The sequence below is a fragment of the Lepus europaeus genome, chromosome 23 (genome assembly GCF_033115175.1).
Source record: "Lepus europaeus isolate LE1 chromosome 23, mLepTim1.pri, whole genome shotgun sequence".
Taxonomy (NCBI): Eukaryota; Metazoa; Chordata; class Mammalia; order Lagomorpha; family Leporidae; genus Lepus; species Lepus europaeus.
In genome coordinates, this window is record NC_084849.1 from 26,022,788 (window position 1) to 26,036,630 (window position 13,843).

At 49.5% G+C, this 13,843-nt stretch overlaps 1 protein-coding gene across 1 annotated transcript in view; it reads left to right on the forward strand.

Annotated features, from left to right (window-relative positions):
- Nucleotides 1-271: 271 nt before the first annotated feature.
- The window catches only part of SPECC1L (sperm antigen with calponin homology and coiled-coil domains 1 like), a 142,241-nt gene continuing 128,669 nt past the window's right edge, over nt 272-13,843 (forward strand). Inside the window, exon 1 of the mRNA XM_062182105.1 lies at nt 272-380. The gene's annotated coding sequence lies outside the window, so the exon portion shown is untranslated. The remainder of the gene's footprint in view (nt 381-13,843) is intronic.

The window sequence follows — 13,843 nt, forward strand, 5'->3', positions numbered from 1 at the left end:
GCCAGAAGCGCCAGCCCCACACCTGACGCATGCGCGTTAGCTTCCCAGGCACCTAGCGACGGCCGAGCGTTTGGGCGACTGCGCAAACCCCGACCGCGAGCGGTGGGAAGGGGGCGGAGAGGCTGGCGCCTCCGGGAGGGCGGGGCGTGGGCGGGGCCATCGCGGCGCCTGCGCAGTCGGTGCCTGCCATCGGGGGCGGGGAAGAGGCGGGCCGAGGGCGGGGGCCACGAGGGAGGCAGGGCGGGCCTGGCGAGCGGCGCCGCGGGGTTGGCTGCTACCCCCGAGGCCGGGCTCAAAGGATCCGGGCCGCGCCACCGGGCGAGCTCGCCGCCCGGCCCACCCCGGAGTTACCAAGCGAGCGAGCGAGGCAGCGCCGCGCGGTAAGAAACAGGGCCGGGTCTCCTCAGCGGGCGCCGGGCGGGTCAGCGTTGTCTCCTCAGCGCCGCCCGCGCGGCCAGGCCCGGGCGGCCCCGCAGACCCCGGCGGGCCCCGCGCCTGCGCCGTCCCCCGCCTGGGCCCCCCAGCGCGTCCCGCGCCTGCGCTGTCCTCTCCTCGGGCTCCCGGACCGGCCCTACGGCCTGCGTCCGGACCTCCCGGCCCGCGCGCTGTGCCCCCGGCCGGTGTTGGGTTCCGGTGGCTTTTGAGCCCCCCCCTAATCCCGTAGCCGCCTTCCGCTCCGATAGGGCTAGGGGCGACCCTCGCTCTTGTCTTTGTTCCCGGGAGGGGGCCGCGGGGCCGCCGCCCCTTCGCCCTGGTCCCCCTCTGCCCCGGGGAGGGGACAGCGTTGCTTCGGCGCGGGGAGCCGGAGCCGGGGCCGAGGGTGGCGGAACCCAGAGTCCGCGCCCGAAGCAGGCGGCTAGTCCTTTGTACTGGGGATCTGGTTAATTGAAGTCAGTTGGATGCGAGTGAATACCGAGGTGTAGCCGAGGACAATTGTATGCGCTCCCAGCAGCCTGGCGATTTATGTAGTTAAGTGGGTAGGTTTAAGACTTCATAGTTTTTTCCCCCGCCCCCCGACTGAGAAAGAAATCAGCTTCCAGGTAGTGTCAGTCTGTATACAGACCAAGCAAGAATTCCTGTGAATATCCAGGACCGGGAACCTTGATAACGTTTGTCCATGCTCTTGATACTTTGTCCTAACGCTTAGGAAGGGGCAGGAAAAATGCGCTTGACATCGCGCCTAGCTGATGACAGGGAAATGTGGTGTTTTTTGTCGTCGTTGTGAATAGAGCGTTTCAAGCCATTGTGTTTCCTAACTTCACAATAGATCCGAGAGCCTTTAAACGTTGCCGTGACCCTGGAGGTTGCATCTGGAGCCGAGATGAGAGCCGGGCAAGGGCAGTGGTTTCTGGAGGCTTGGGGCCCACTGCGGTTTTGCCAGTGTGGGTTACTCCCGAGGGACTGTAGTGTGGTGGTCTTCCCAGTGGAGGATGGGATTTGGGGGAAAAAATCGCATTGTACTGAACTTGAGAGGCAGAGAGTTAGAGAGGCAGAGGCAGAGAGAGGTCTTGCATCTGCTGGTTCACTGTCCAGATGACTTGCTGCGTCTGGAGCTGCGCCGAGCCAGAGCCAGGAGCCAGGAGCCGCTGGGTCTCCCATGCAGGTGCAGGGGCCCAGGGACTTGGGCCATCTTCTGCTGCTCTCCCAGGTTTATTGTCAGGGAGCTGGATTGGGAGTGAAGCAGCCGGGACTCGAACTGGCAACCATATGGGATGCTGGCACTGTAGGCGGAGGCTTTATCCCATGTACCAATGCGCTGGACCCAAACTTAGAGACTTTTTTCTCTATTTCCTCAGTGATTCAGTTTCACTTTTTACCTAGCTTTTGCACTGTGTTAGATATAAGTCATGTGGGGATAATTTCAAGTGTACTGGACGATGTGCATAGATTGTATGCAAATACTTCATTTAAAAATCATTTTAAAATATTTATTAGACAAAGAGATGCAGTGAGGGAGTGCTCCCATCTGCTAATCCTCTCCCAAAATGTTCACAGTAGTTGGTGGCAGGGGAGCCTGGAGCCAGAACTCAATCCAGATCTACCATGGAGGTAGCAGGAACCCAGGTACTTGAACCCCCACCACTGGGGTCTTCATTAGCAGAAACTGGAGCCCCAGTTGGATGTCAAACCCAGGCACTCCTACATGGAACATGGGCATCTCACCCACCAGGCCAATGCCCATCTCTACTTCACCGTTTTATGTAAGGGACTTGGATATCTCTGTTACCCACGGGCATTCTGTATTCCAAGGGACAGTCATGATTCTTTCTTAATATTTATTTATCTGAAAGAGTATCAGGGAGAGATGAGAGAGATTTTCCACCCACCGAATCACTCCCTGAATACCTGCCAGCAGCCGGGTCTGGATGAGGCCGAAGCCAAGAACCAGCAGCTCCATGCAAGTACTTGGGCCATATTTTGCTGCTTTCCCGACCATATTAGCAGGGAACTAGATTGGAAACAGCATCTGGGATTCTGATACGTGTTGATGTTGCAAGTGGCAGCTTAGCCTGCCGTGCAACAATGCCAGCCCCTTTCTTAATTTTTAAAAATAAGATATAAAAAGAATACATGTACATTATAAAATAGTCTATACAGAAGGGGATATGAAGGAAGTAGTGTTCTATAGAGAAGTGGCTCATGCAGTAGTTTTTCTCTGTAAATATTTCTCCTTCTCTTCACAAAGTAGTCTGTTAAGACTCAGCAACTTTAGGGACCGGTGCTGTGGCGCTGTGTGTTAAAGCCCTGGCATGCACTGCCTGCATCCCATATGGGCGCTGGTTTGAGTCCTTGCTGCTTCACTTCTGATCCAGCTCTCTGGCCTGGGAAAAACAGCAGAGGTTGGCTCAGGTCCTTGGGCCCCTGCACCCACATGGGAGACCTGGAGAAAGTTCCTGGCTCCTGGCTTAGGATAGGGTCAGCTGCAGCCAGGCTGTTGTGGCCATCTGGGGAGTGAACCAGTGGATGGAAGACCTCTCTCTCTATCTCTACCTCTCTCTGTAACTCTTCCAAATAAATAAAAACTAAAAACAAAAACACCAACATTAGATAGCTGAGAAATAAATGCTGCTTTTTAAAAAAGAATTAATTAATTAATGATTTGAAAGAGAGAGAGATCTTCCATCTGCTGGTTCACTCCCCAAAGGGTCGCAACCACTAGGCCTGGACCAGGCTGAAGCCGGGAGGTTTATCCGGGTCTCCCACATGGGTTCGGGGGCCCGAGGTCTGGGACCCTTTTCTGCTGCTGTCCCAGGTGCATTAATGGAGCTGGACTGGAAGTGGAGCAGCTGGGACTTGAACAGGAACAGGTGCTCGTCTGGGATGTTGGCCCTGCAGGCAGTGGTTTAATCTGCTAAGCAACAACGCCGGCTGGAGAAATGTTTCTTCTTGTTTGCCTGTGTACATTCCTTTTATGCAGGGATTTTCTTGACATTGGTTTTAGTGAGAAAGTGAAGATTGTACCATATTACTGTGTGCCTTGGTAACAGTCCAGACATCCGAGTGTCAAATACGTGTCACAGTGAGTGGAGAATACTCATAGTAGTTGTGGGTGAGGTGAAGTTGGTATCAGAGTTTCTATTTCAGACTTCAGTTTTTAGTGTGTATGTCTGCAGTGTGTTGTGTGTCATTTTACATGTGACTTCTGTGAAGTAGAGGTTCTTTATGCCCTTTTATCAAATGACTCAGGTGATGGTGTTGCATAGATTCAGAATTACAACCTGGGTGGGGTTTACAGGGTAACTCTTGCTCTTTTCCATATGCGTATTTAAATTACATGGCTAGCTTGTACAGAGTATTCCACAATCTGTCCATCTCAGCTTGATGAACAATGATGGTGTCAATACTCTGGGGAGGTTCTCTTTTCTGGCTTTATGGTTTTGGGGCAAGTCAGCTTTCCTTTCTTTTTATTTATTTATTTAAAGATTTATTTATTTATTTGAAAGGCAGAGTTTCAGAGAGGCAGAGGTATAGGCAGAGAGAGATCTTCCATCTGTTGGTTTGCTCCCCAGATGGCCACAATGGTTGGAGCTGGGCTGATCCAAAGCCAGGAGCTTCTTCTAGGTCTCCCACAGGGTAAGGGGGCCCAAGCACTTGGGCCATCTTCTACTGCTTTCCCAGGCCATAGCAGAGAGCTGGATCGGAAGTGGAGCAGGCACGTCTCGAACTAGCACACATATGGTATGCTGGCAGACTGGGGGCAGGGGATTTACCCACTACGCCCAGCACTGGACCCAGCTTTCCTTTCTGACCTTTCATGTCCCAATCTGTGACGTTCAGGGGAGTGGAAAGGAGCCTGAGATGCCAATTTCAGCACTTGTGAGGTCTTCCAAAAGTTCATGGGAAATGTGTATTATGAAGAAACTGCATGGATTTAAAATATTTTTAAGCCGAAATAAGCTTATCTTTCAATCTGTTTTTTCCATGAACTTTTTCTTTCTTCGAAGATTTATTTATTTATCTGAAAGTCTTAGTTAACAGAGATAGAAGGAGAGATAGCCAGAGCGAGCCATCTTCCATCTGCTGGTTTGCTCCTGGGATGGATGCAAGGGCCAGGGCTCTGCCAGGCTGAAGCCAGGAGCCAGGAGCTTCATCCTGGTCTCCCACATGGGTGGCAGGTATCGAAACACAGGCCATCTTTTGCTGCTCTTGCTAGGCCATTAGCAGAGTGCTGGATCGGAAATGGAGCAGCCAAGACACAAATTGGCACCTGTATGGTGTGCTGACATTGCAGGCAGAGGCTTTACCCATTAGCGCAATGCCAGCTCCTCCATGAACTTTTTGAAGTGCCCTTGTGTGGTGGGTTCCTGCCTCTGGAGTCTTCAGCCACTAGAACAAGGCCTTCTCAGCAGTTTCCTGACACTGTTAGTGGTCCTTCCTCAAAGAGGGGTGGGTGACATTGACTGTGAGAGTGAATCTTGGGGACATTAGGCCTTAAAGTGCAGTATTGAATGGGCCTTAGTGTAATGAGAGACAAGGGTAGTGTTGCGGAGCTTTTCATAAAGTTAACTGTATTCATTTAAAGGTCTGTGTCTCTTCTATCTAACTACTGTTTTCTTGGTGTTAAAACTAAGCCTCTTTTAGGGAATTTATGGTGGTTATAAATGGCAGATATGAAGTAGATGATTTAGTTTTAAAAATTTTTTTTGTCTTCAAATAATGTATTTGACAAGAAGTCTATATACAAAAGATGATTTACTTTTGATGTTTAGAAAAAAGAGACCTGTAATCCATCACTTGGCTGTTGATACAGAGTTTAGGAAAAATTCCTGGGGCTTTTCATGTTATTAGGAGATTCAATTACAGGTTATTCTTCAATGTTAAATGTGGTCCTCAGTCACAAAACACAGGCAACTGAGAAAGCAGTTAGGTTTGCCAGGTAATAAAGATGTTCCTGTTCTGATCATCCCTCAATACGGTCTTTTCTTACTGGATATAAAAATGTCAGATTTTTTTTTTTTCCTTGTCCCTGTGCCAAAAAAGTAAGCCTTGGCAGGGAAATTGCTGGTGGTTGGAATTGTTAACACTGAATAGACTAGCTGTGAGGTAAGGAACCCCATGGGGTTTTCTATCAGCTAAGAAATCTTTTAACATTGAGGCCACACTCTTTTGCTATGAAACAGCGTGATCACCAAGAAATTGGGTTGAAAGAATGTATTTTTGGGTTTGCCGAGGGCAGGGGGAGGGGGAGGCGGTTCTAAAGTGGTTATTAACAGACAGCCTCTTGTGTTTGTGAGGTCTTCAGCATTGGGGTGGTCTGCTGTTAAATCCCAAGTCCCAGTCACAGTCATGGCAGCCTGCTACTGATGGCTGTGTAGCAAAATGTATCAAACGATGAAATTAAAATGGTTGGTATTCATTTATTTTGTGTGTTTTATTTATTTATTTGAGAGACTTAGCGAGATCTTCCATTTGTTGGTTCACTCCTCAAGTGCCCACAACTACCTAGGACTGGACTAGACTGAGGATGGGAGCCTGGAACTCAATCCAGGTCTCCTGTGCGGATGGCAGGGCCCCAGCTACTTGAATGTTAGCTGCTTCCTCCCAGGGTATATGTTGGCAGGAACCTGGAGTCAGCAGCCTGGGCCTAGTATGGAACCCAGGTAGTCTGATGTGGGATATGGGCATCTTAAATGCCAGACCTAAGGATGTTTTTTAAGAAATGCCTTTAATTAAAACTAATAATGCAAGCTATAATTTAAAAAAAAAACTGATTTATTTATTTGAAAGAGTTACAGAGAGAGAGAGGGAGAGAGATAAGAGATCTTCCATCTGCTGATTCACTCCCCAAACGGCTGCAACGCCCAGGGCTGGGCCAGGCCAAAGCTGGGAGCCTGGAACTCATCCAGGATCTCCCACGTGGGTGGCAGGAGTCAAGTACTTGGGGGCCATCTTCACTCTGTTCCCAGGGGATGTTAGCAGAAAGCTGGATCAGGAGCAGAGTAGTTGATACTTGAACCAATACGGGGTCCTGGCTTCGTGAGGGGCTTAACCTGCTATGCCACAGTGCAGCATCACTGGGCTCTGGCCTTTGCTCCCATCTGCCCCCACCTCTACAGAGGTGTTTTATTGGGCTCTTTGTCCCCTTGAAAATCCCTCCAATCTCCTTATCTCCCTCTGCTGGAATGTTCTTTTTTCACTTTATCTGATCGGATATTACCTTGCCTGGAAGGCTTCCCAGCTCCTCTGGTCTCCCATAGACTTGCCCAGTACCCTGTCCATTCAGGACCTGGCACACTGTGTCTTGTCTGCTCCCACCACGGCCGTGACCTGACCTGCAGTGTGGAGCAGTGTGTGTATGCCTGATGGACAGTTCCTGAGTCTGCTGGGTGTGAGGCAGGTGACCGAGGAAGTGGACCTGCTCAGACCCAGCCTTTCAGAAGCTTCTTACTCTGGTTGCACTTGACCCCACGAGCCGTGAGTCAGCTCCTCCTAGCACACACCAGCTTTCAAAGTCCGTTTTGTTATATCTTAGCGTCTAATTCAAATCTTATTTCCTCAAGGTGAGAACTCTGTCTAACGTCTATTTTTATCATCCAGAAACCTAGTGGGCATTGTCTTTGCTTGCAGTCCTGGAAGGATTGTGTATTTGGCACCGTTTCCTCATGTACTCTTTTTTTGTTTTGTTTAAATGTGATGTGTTTAGACAGTAAGTGTTTAAGAGATTAAGGTATTAAATTTCAAGTTTGTCTATTGTGCTTATAGCCTAGGAAAATAGAAAAAGTTGATGAGAAAAAAAAATACTTTGTCTTTAAAGAAAAAAAGGCCCGGGCTGGCGCTGCGGCTCAATAGGCTAATCCTCCACCTTGTGGCGCCGGCACACCGGGTTCTAGTCCTGGTCGGGGTGCCGGATTCTGTCCCGGTTGCCCCTCTTCCAGGCCAGCTCTCTGCTGTGGCCAGGGAGTGCAGTGGAGGATGGCCCAAGTGCTTGGGCCCTGCACCCCATGGGAGACCAGGATAAGCACCTGGCTCCTGCCTTTGGATCAGCGCGGTGCGCCGGCCGCAGCACACCAGCCGCGGCGGCCATTGGAGGGTGAACCAACGGCAAAAGGAAGACCTTTCTCTCTGTCTCTCTCTCTCACTGTCCACTCTGCCTGTCAAAAAAAAAAAAAGGCCCATTGTTATACTTTTGTAAAGAACTGAGCTTACACAAAAGAAAAAGAGGACCCTGGTCAGGCTTAAGGAAAGAGGCATGCAAAGAAACCCGGCAGCAGTGTTGATTTGCCGAGAAATATGAACCAGCTGGTGGTTCAAGTGCTTGGCCCCTGCTACCCATGTGGGAGACCCAGATTGAGTTCTGGGCTCCTGTCTTCAGCCTGGCCTCAGCCCGGCCTTTGTGGTCATCTGGGGAGTGAACCAGTGGGTGGGGAGCACTCTCTCACATGCGCGTTTTCTCTCTGTGTTTCCAATAAAATAAGTTTTACAGATGAGTACTTGTTAAAAATTATAACTGCCCCATCCTTCCTCTCTCCCTTCTCATGTTCTTGGAGCAAGGCTGTCTGTAGGGCTTCTTTATTCCTCCACAGCTACAGGAGGGCCCTTTCCCCTAAGAAATGTCCCTTTTCCCACTCCTGGGACACCAGTGTCCTCATGAAGTTTGGGTTTCTACCCCACCAGGCCTGAGAAGTCTTGAGGAGGAGCTGTTGAGTTTTCTTCTTCCGCTGCTGCTGTTAACTTTGAGGGGTTAGGGCCAGTGTTAAGTGTCTGCCCCACTTTCTTGTTCTCTCTGGTTTGCATTTTCTGCAGACTGCACTGAGTCATTGCATTGTTCGGGTTTGCTTCGTCTTCCATGAGTTACCTGAGGGACTTCTCAAGCCTTAGTTCTCTCCTTTTTATTCTTTCCAGTCATTTACTTGCTTCTGTGTTATCCGTGCCAAGTCCCCCACAACAAGGCCTTCAGCCTTCAGCATTTTTCAGTTTACTTTTTGCTTACCCTGCCATATCCCGTCACCAGGGCTGTCAGCGCTAACCTTTCATACCGCTTCATCACTCATCCACTTATTTGCAGTAGACACGTATGTTTTTAAAAATAACATCTTAATGGGAATATGTTTCACATACCATAGTTCAGGCTTTTAAAGTATACATTTCAGTGGTTTTTAGTATATTCACCAAGTTATGTGCTGATCACCAATGTAATTTCTGACCTTTTTCATCACCTCAAAAAGAAACCTTATATTCATTAGCAGCCACCACCCCTGCCCCATTTTCTACTCTCTGCAGCCCCTGGCAAGCACTTGCCTTCTGTGGCTTTTACTTTCATGTAAATGGAATCATACAATGTGTGGCCTTTTGTCTGGCTTCTTTGATTTAGCTCATGTTATCTAAGCTTATCTCTGCTGTAGCATGTCTTAGTATTTCACTCCTTTTAGGGCTGATTAGTAAGTCATACTTTTAAAAAAAAAATGAGATTGACTTATTGAGGCTGGCACTGTGGTGTAGCAGGTTAAGCTACCACCTAAAGTGCCAGCATCTTATATGAGTAGCGGTTCAAGTTCCAGCTGCTCTACTTCTGACTCTGCTGGTGTGCTTGGGAGGGCAGCAGAAGATAGCCTAAGTGCTTGAACCCCTGCACTCACGTGGGAGACCCAGGTGAAGCTCCTGGCTTCAGCCTGGTCCAGCCCTGGCCATATGGCTGTTTGGGGGAATGAACCAGTGTATGGAAGCTCTCTCTCTCTCTGTCTCTTCTCTCTATATAACTCTGCTTCTCAAATAAATAAATAAATCAGAGAGAGAAAGAGAGGGAGAGAGAAATCAATCTTCCATTTGTTGATTCATTCTCCAAATGGCCACATCAGCCAGGACTGCACCAGGCTGAAGCCAGGAGCCAGCATCTTCATCCGAGTATCCCACAGGGGTTCATGGGCCCTAGCACTTGGGCCATCTTGCACTGCTTTCCCAGGTGCATTAGCAGGAGGCTGGATTGGAAGTAGAGCAGTTGGTTTCTAACTGGCACTCATGTGGGAAGCTGGTGTCACAGGTTGTGGCTTAACCTGCTATGCCACAACACTGGCCCCAGAGTGTACATCCTGGGGCAGGAGTAGAGTGAGGTGGACAGTTAGGAACAAAACTAATTACATGGTGTGGTGTTCTACCGTGCACTTTGAGTCTCTGGCAGCTTTCTGTGTAGTGTTTGTAAAGTACCAAGGACTAGATTTTCCTAAATGGTGTTTTTTAAGTTAGCTGTAGTCAGTGTTAGTTTTAGTGTTAATCACCTTGCGAGCAGAAGTGGTAAATATTTTCATAAAATGAAAACAGGAAAAACGGCTGGTAAAATGTGGATCTGGAATTTTTCTGGGCGTTAAAAGGGTGAGTTGGAAAGATGAAAGTGTTGGTTCTCAGTGGCAGAGTTCCAACGTTTATAAGTTGTATCCAAATCTTACTGTGGTAATGGCAGAGCCCTTCACTGAGGGTGAGTTAGGTAGGCCTGTTAGGAGGTCCGGATGGGTGCAGCTGAGAGTACTTCCTGGGACTTGACCAAACTTCAAGGCCCATTCAGCACCCTGTGCCCTTCCTGTACTTCTGCTTACTCTGTGTCTGTTCTATGCCCTGTTAATTACCGAGATCATACCCTGCAGGCAGGCCTCCTCAGGTAATTCATGGGAGTGGTTACGGGAAACAATCTGGGTCAGGCAGAGCAGTTAGGCCTGCAGGAGCAATGCTGTCTTACCCACAGGGGGCTCAGCTAGCTCCTGGGCCTGAAAGTGAGGCAGTTGAGATAAGCATTTTAGTTTTTTGTGTTTTACTTTAAAATGAAGTGAGAGATGCATGTTTTAGATGTACATTTTCTTTGTAATGATTTATTTTATTTATTTGAAAGGCAGAGTTACTGAGAAAAGAGGGAGAAACAAATCTTCCATCCACTGGTTTACTTGCCAAATGACCTCAACAGCCAGGGTTGGGCCAGACCAAAACCAAGAGCCAGGAGCTTCATCCGGGTCTTCCACATGAGTGCAGGGGCCCAAGCATTTGGGCTGTCTTCTGCTGCTTTCCCAGGCATATTAGCAGGGAGCTGGGTCAGAAGTAGATCAGCTGGGTTTTGAACTGGTGTCCATAAGGGATGCCAGTGTTGCAGGTGGGGACTTAACCCACTGTGTGGCCGGTGCCATGGCATAGAGGGTAAAGCCTCCGCCTGCAGTGCTGGCATCCCATATGGGCGCTGGTTCAAATCCTGGCCACTCTGCTTATGATCCAGCTTTCTGCTATGGTCTGGGAAAGCAGTAGAAGATGACCCAAGTCCTTGGGCCCCTGCACCTTCGTGGAAGACCTGGAAGAAGCCTCTGGCTCCTGGCTTCCGATCGGCATGGCTCCGGCTATTGCGGCCAATTGGGGAGTGAACCAGTTGTTGGAAGATCTCTCTCTCTTGCTCTGCCTCACCTCTCTCTATGTAACTCTGACATTCAAATAAATAAATAAATCTTTAACCCACTGTGCCATAGCACTAGCCCCACGGTAGCGTATCTGCAGGTGTGATGTGGAATAGAAAAGTCAGTGTGGGCTCTCTCTGGCTGCTCTGGAGTTCTTAGCAGCCGCCTCCCTTGTCTTTGCCTCTGACTCTCTCTTCCACCACATGTGTTCTCATGTCCTGGCGTGGTCTTGTTCCAAAACTTATGAAACTATTCTGGGGCCGTTGTTATGGCGCAGGTTAAGCTGCCCGCCACCTGCAACACTGGCATCCCATATGGGCACCAGTTCGTGTCCTGGCTGTACTGCTTCTGATCTAGCTCCCTGCTAATGGCCTGGGAAAGCAGTGAAAGTAGGCCCAAGTGCTGCACCCATGTGGGAGACGCGGACAAAGCTTCATGCTCCTGGCTTCAGCCTTGCTCAGCTGTGGCCCTGGTGGTCATTTCGGGAGTGAACCAACAGATGGAAGATTCTCTCTCTCTCTCTGTGTGTGTGTGTGTGTATGTCACTCCCTCTCTCTATAACTTTGCCTTTCAAATAAACAAATCTTTAAAAAATATTCATGAAGTTTATGTTAATAATACCATGGAGACTAATGAGCATCTATGGCAGCACAGTTCAAAAGCTGTGCGTCCCCCGTGTGCCTCTCGTTAAATGTGGTCCTCTAGCAACAAATCCCAAGGTGGTCAGCACAACTGTTATTTTCTACCTGAGGAAAAGAGGTTAAGAACACAGAGCTAAGCAGTGGTGAGCCTGGCCCCTGTCCCGCGGTTCTGACTACGGATCCTGTGTTCTTCCCACGGGAATGTGCTTGCTGGGGGTTGCGGCAACTGCCGTGCTCTTGGGCCTGGGGAGCCGAAGACGTGGGTTCTCTTGTATCCTGAAACATTTGAAGAGCTTTCACCTGGAGAAGAGGACTGGGTTTGTTTGTGTTGTTGTGGTACGCGCTAGTCCCAGTCACCCTGACACTGCTCCATCTGTGAACAGCTGCGTAGAAACTGAAGAATGGAAGGGCTGCCCTTGTTCCAGCCGCCGCCTTGTAGCACAGGCTGTGGCGGCTGGAAGTGGGGACAGGAGCAGCTTGAGCCTGACCCTCGCATCTTACTGAAGGCTGTGCGCTGCGCCTGCCGCTCTCCGTGCCCTCCTTCCCTGTACCTCTTGCTTGGACCTCTTCCCTAGTTCCAGGCCTTCTTTCCCTGCAGTCACCCTGAGGCAGGTTATTTATTTATTTGAAAGAGTTACACAGAGAAGGAAAGGCAGAGAGAGAGAGAGAGAGGGAGGGGTCTTTAATCCACTGATTCATTCCCCAATTGGCCTCAACAGCCAGAGTTGCACCCATCTGAAGCCAGGAGCCAGAAGCTTCTTCCAGGTCTCCCACATGGGTACAGGGGCCCAAGGACTTGAGCCAACTTCTACCGCTTTCCAAAGCCATAGCAGAGAGCTGGATCGGAAGAAGAGCAGCGGGGTCTCGAGCCGGCATCCATATGGGATGCTGGCACTGCAGGCAGAAGCTTTACCTGCCATGCCACTGTGTTTTTTTTTTTTTTTTTTAATTAGATGGGACAATCTTGTGATATTAGTTAAGGATAATTTTATTTGGATTCATTTTTCTCACATTTGGAAAGTTCTCACTCTGTGTTATTTCATTTCTTATTTGAAACAACTTACAATCATAATTTAAAAAAATTCATGAATGACTTCCATCCTCTTGTTTATTCCCCAAATGGCCGTAATAGCCAGGGGATGGGCCGGGCTGAAGCCAGAGACTTGGGTGGTGTGGTGTGGCATAGCGGGTAAATCTGCTATTTGTGACACCGGCATCCCATATGGGCACTGCTTATGTCCTGACTACTCCACTTCATCAAGCTTCCTGCTACTGGCCTATAAAAAGCAGTAGAAGATGGCCCATGGCCCAAGTATCTTGGACCCTGCCACCTATGTGGGAGACCTGGATGAAGCTCCTGGCTCCTCGCTTCATTCTGGTCCAGCCCTGGCCATTGCAGCCATCTGGGGAGTATCAGTGGAGAGAAGATCGATCTCTCTTCATCTCTCCCTCTCTCTAACTCTTTCAAATAAACAAATAAATCTTTTAAAAAACAAGCAAACCTTGAATTTCTTTCTTTCTTTCTTTCTTTTTTTTTTTGACAGGCAGAGTGGACAGTGAGAGAGAGAGAGAGAGAGAAAGGTCTTCCTTGTGCCGTTGGTTCACCCTCCAATGGCCGCCGCAGCTGGTGCGCTGCGACCGGAGCACCGTGCTGATCTGAAGGCAGGAGCCAGGTGCTTCTCCTGGTCTCCCATGGGGTGCAGGGCCCAAGCACTTGGGCCATCCTCCACTGCACTCCCTGGCCACAGCAGAGAGCTGGCCTGGAAGAGGGGCAACCAGGACAGAATCTGGCACCCTGACCGGGACTAGAACCCTGTGTGCCGGCACTGCAAGGTGGAGGATTAGCCTATTGAGCCGCGGCACCGGCCTAACAAACCTTGAATTTCAATAAAAGGTTACTAACAGCAAAAACTAAGAACAGACCAACATACAGACTTCATGGCAGCATCAGATGGGAGCCTTCAAAACTATTTCCTAGGGGCTGGCATTATGGTGCAGCGATTAAGCCACCCTGTTTGCAATGTCAGCATCCCATATCAGAGTGCCGGTTAGAATCCTGGATGCTCTGTTTCCAATCCTGCTCCCTTGTTAGTGGGCCGAGGAAGGCAGCAGGTGATGGCCCAAGTACTTGGGCACCTGCCACCCACATAAGAGAACCAAATGGAGTTCTGGGTTCCTAGCTTCTGCCTGAAGCAGGCCTGGCCATTGTGGCCATCTGGGGAGTGAAACTGAGTGATGGAAGATCTCTGTCTCCCTCTCTCTGTCACTTCCCTTCAAATAAGTAAACAAAAAAAAATTTTTTTTTTTTTGACAGGCAGAGTGGATAGTGAGAGAGAG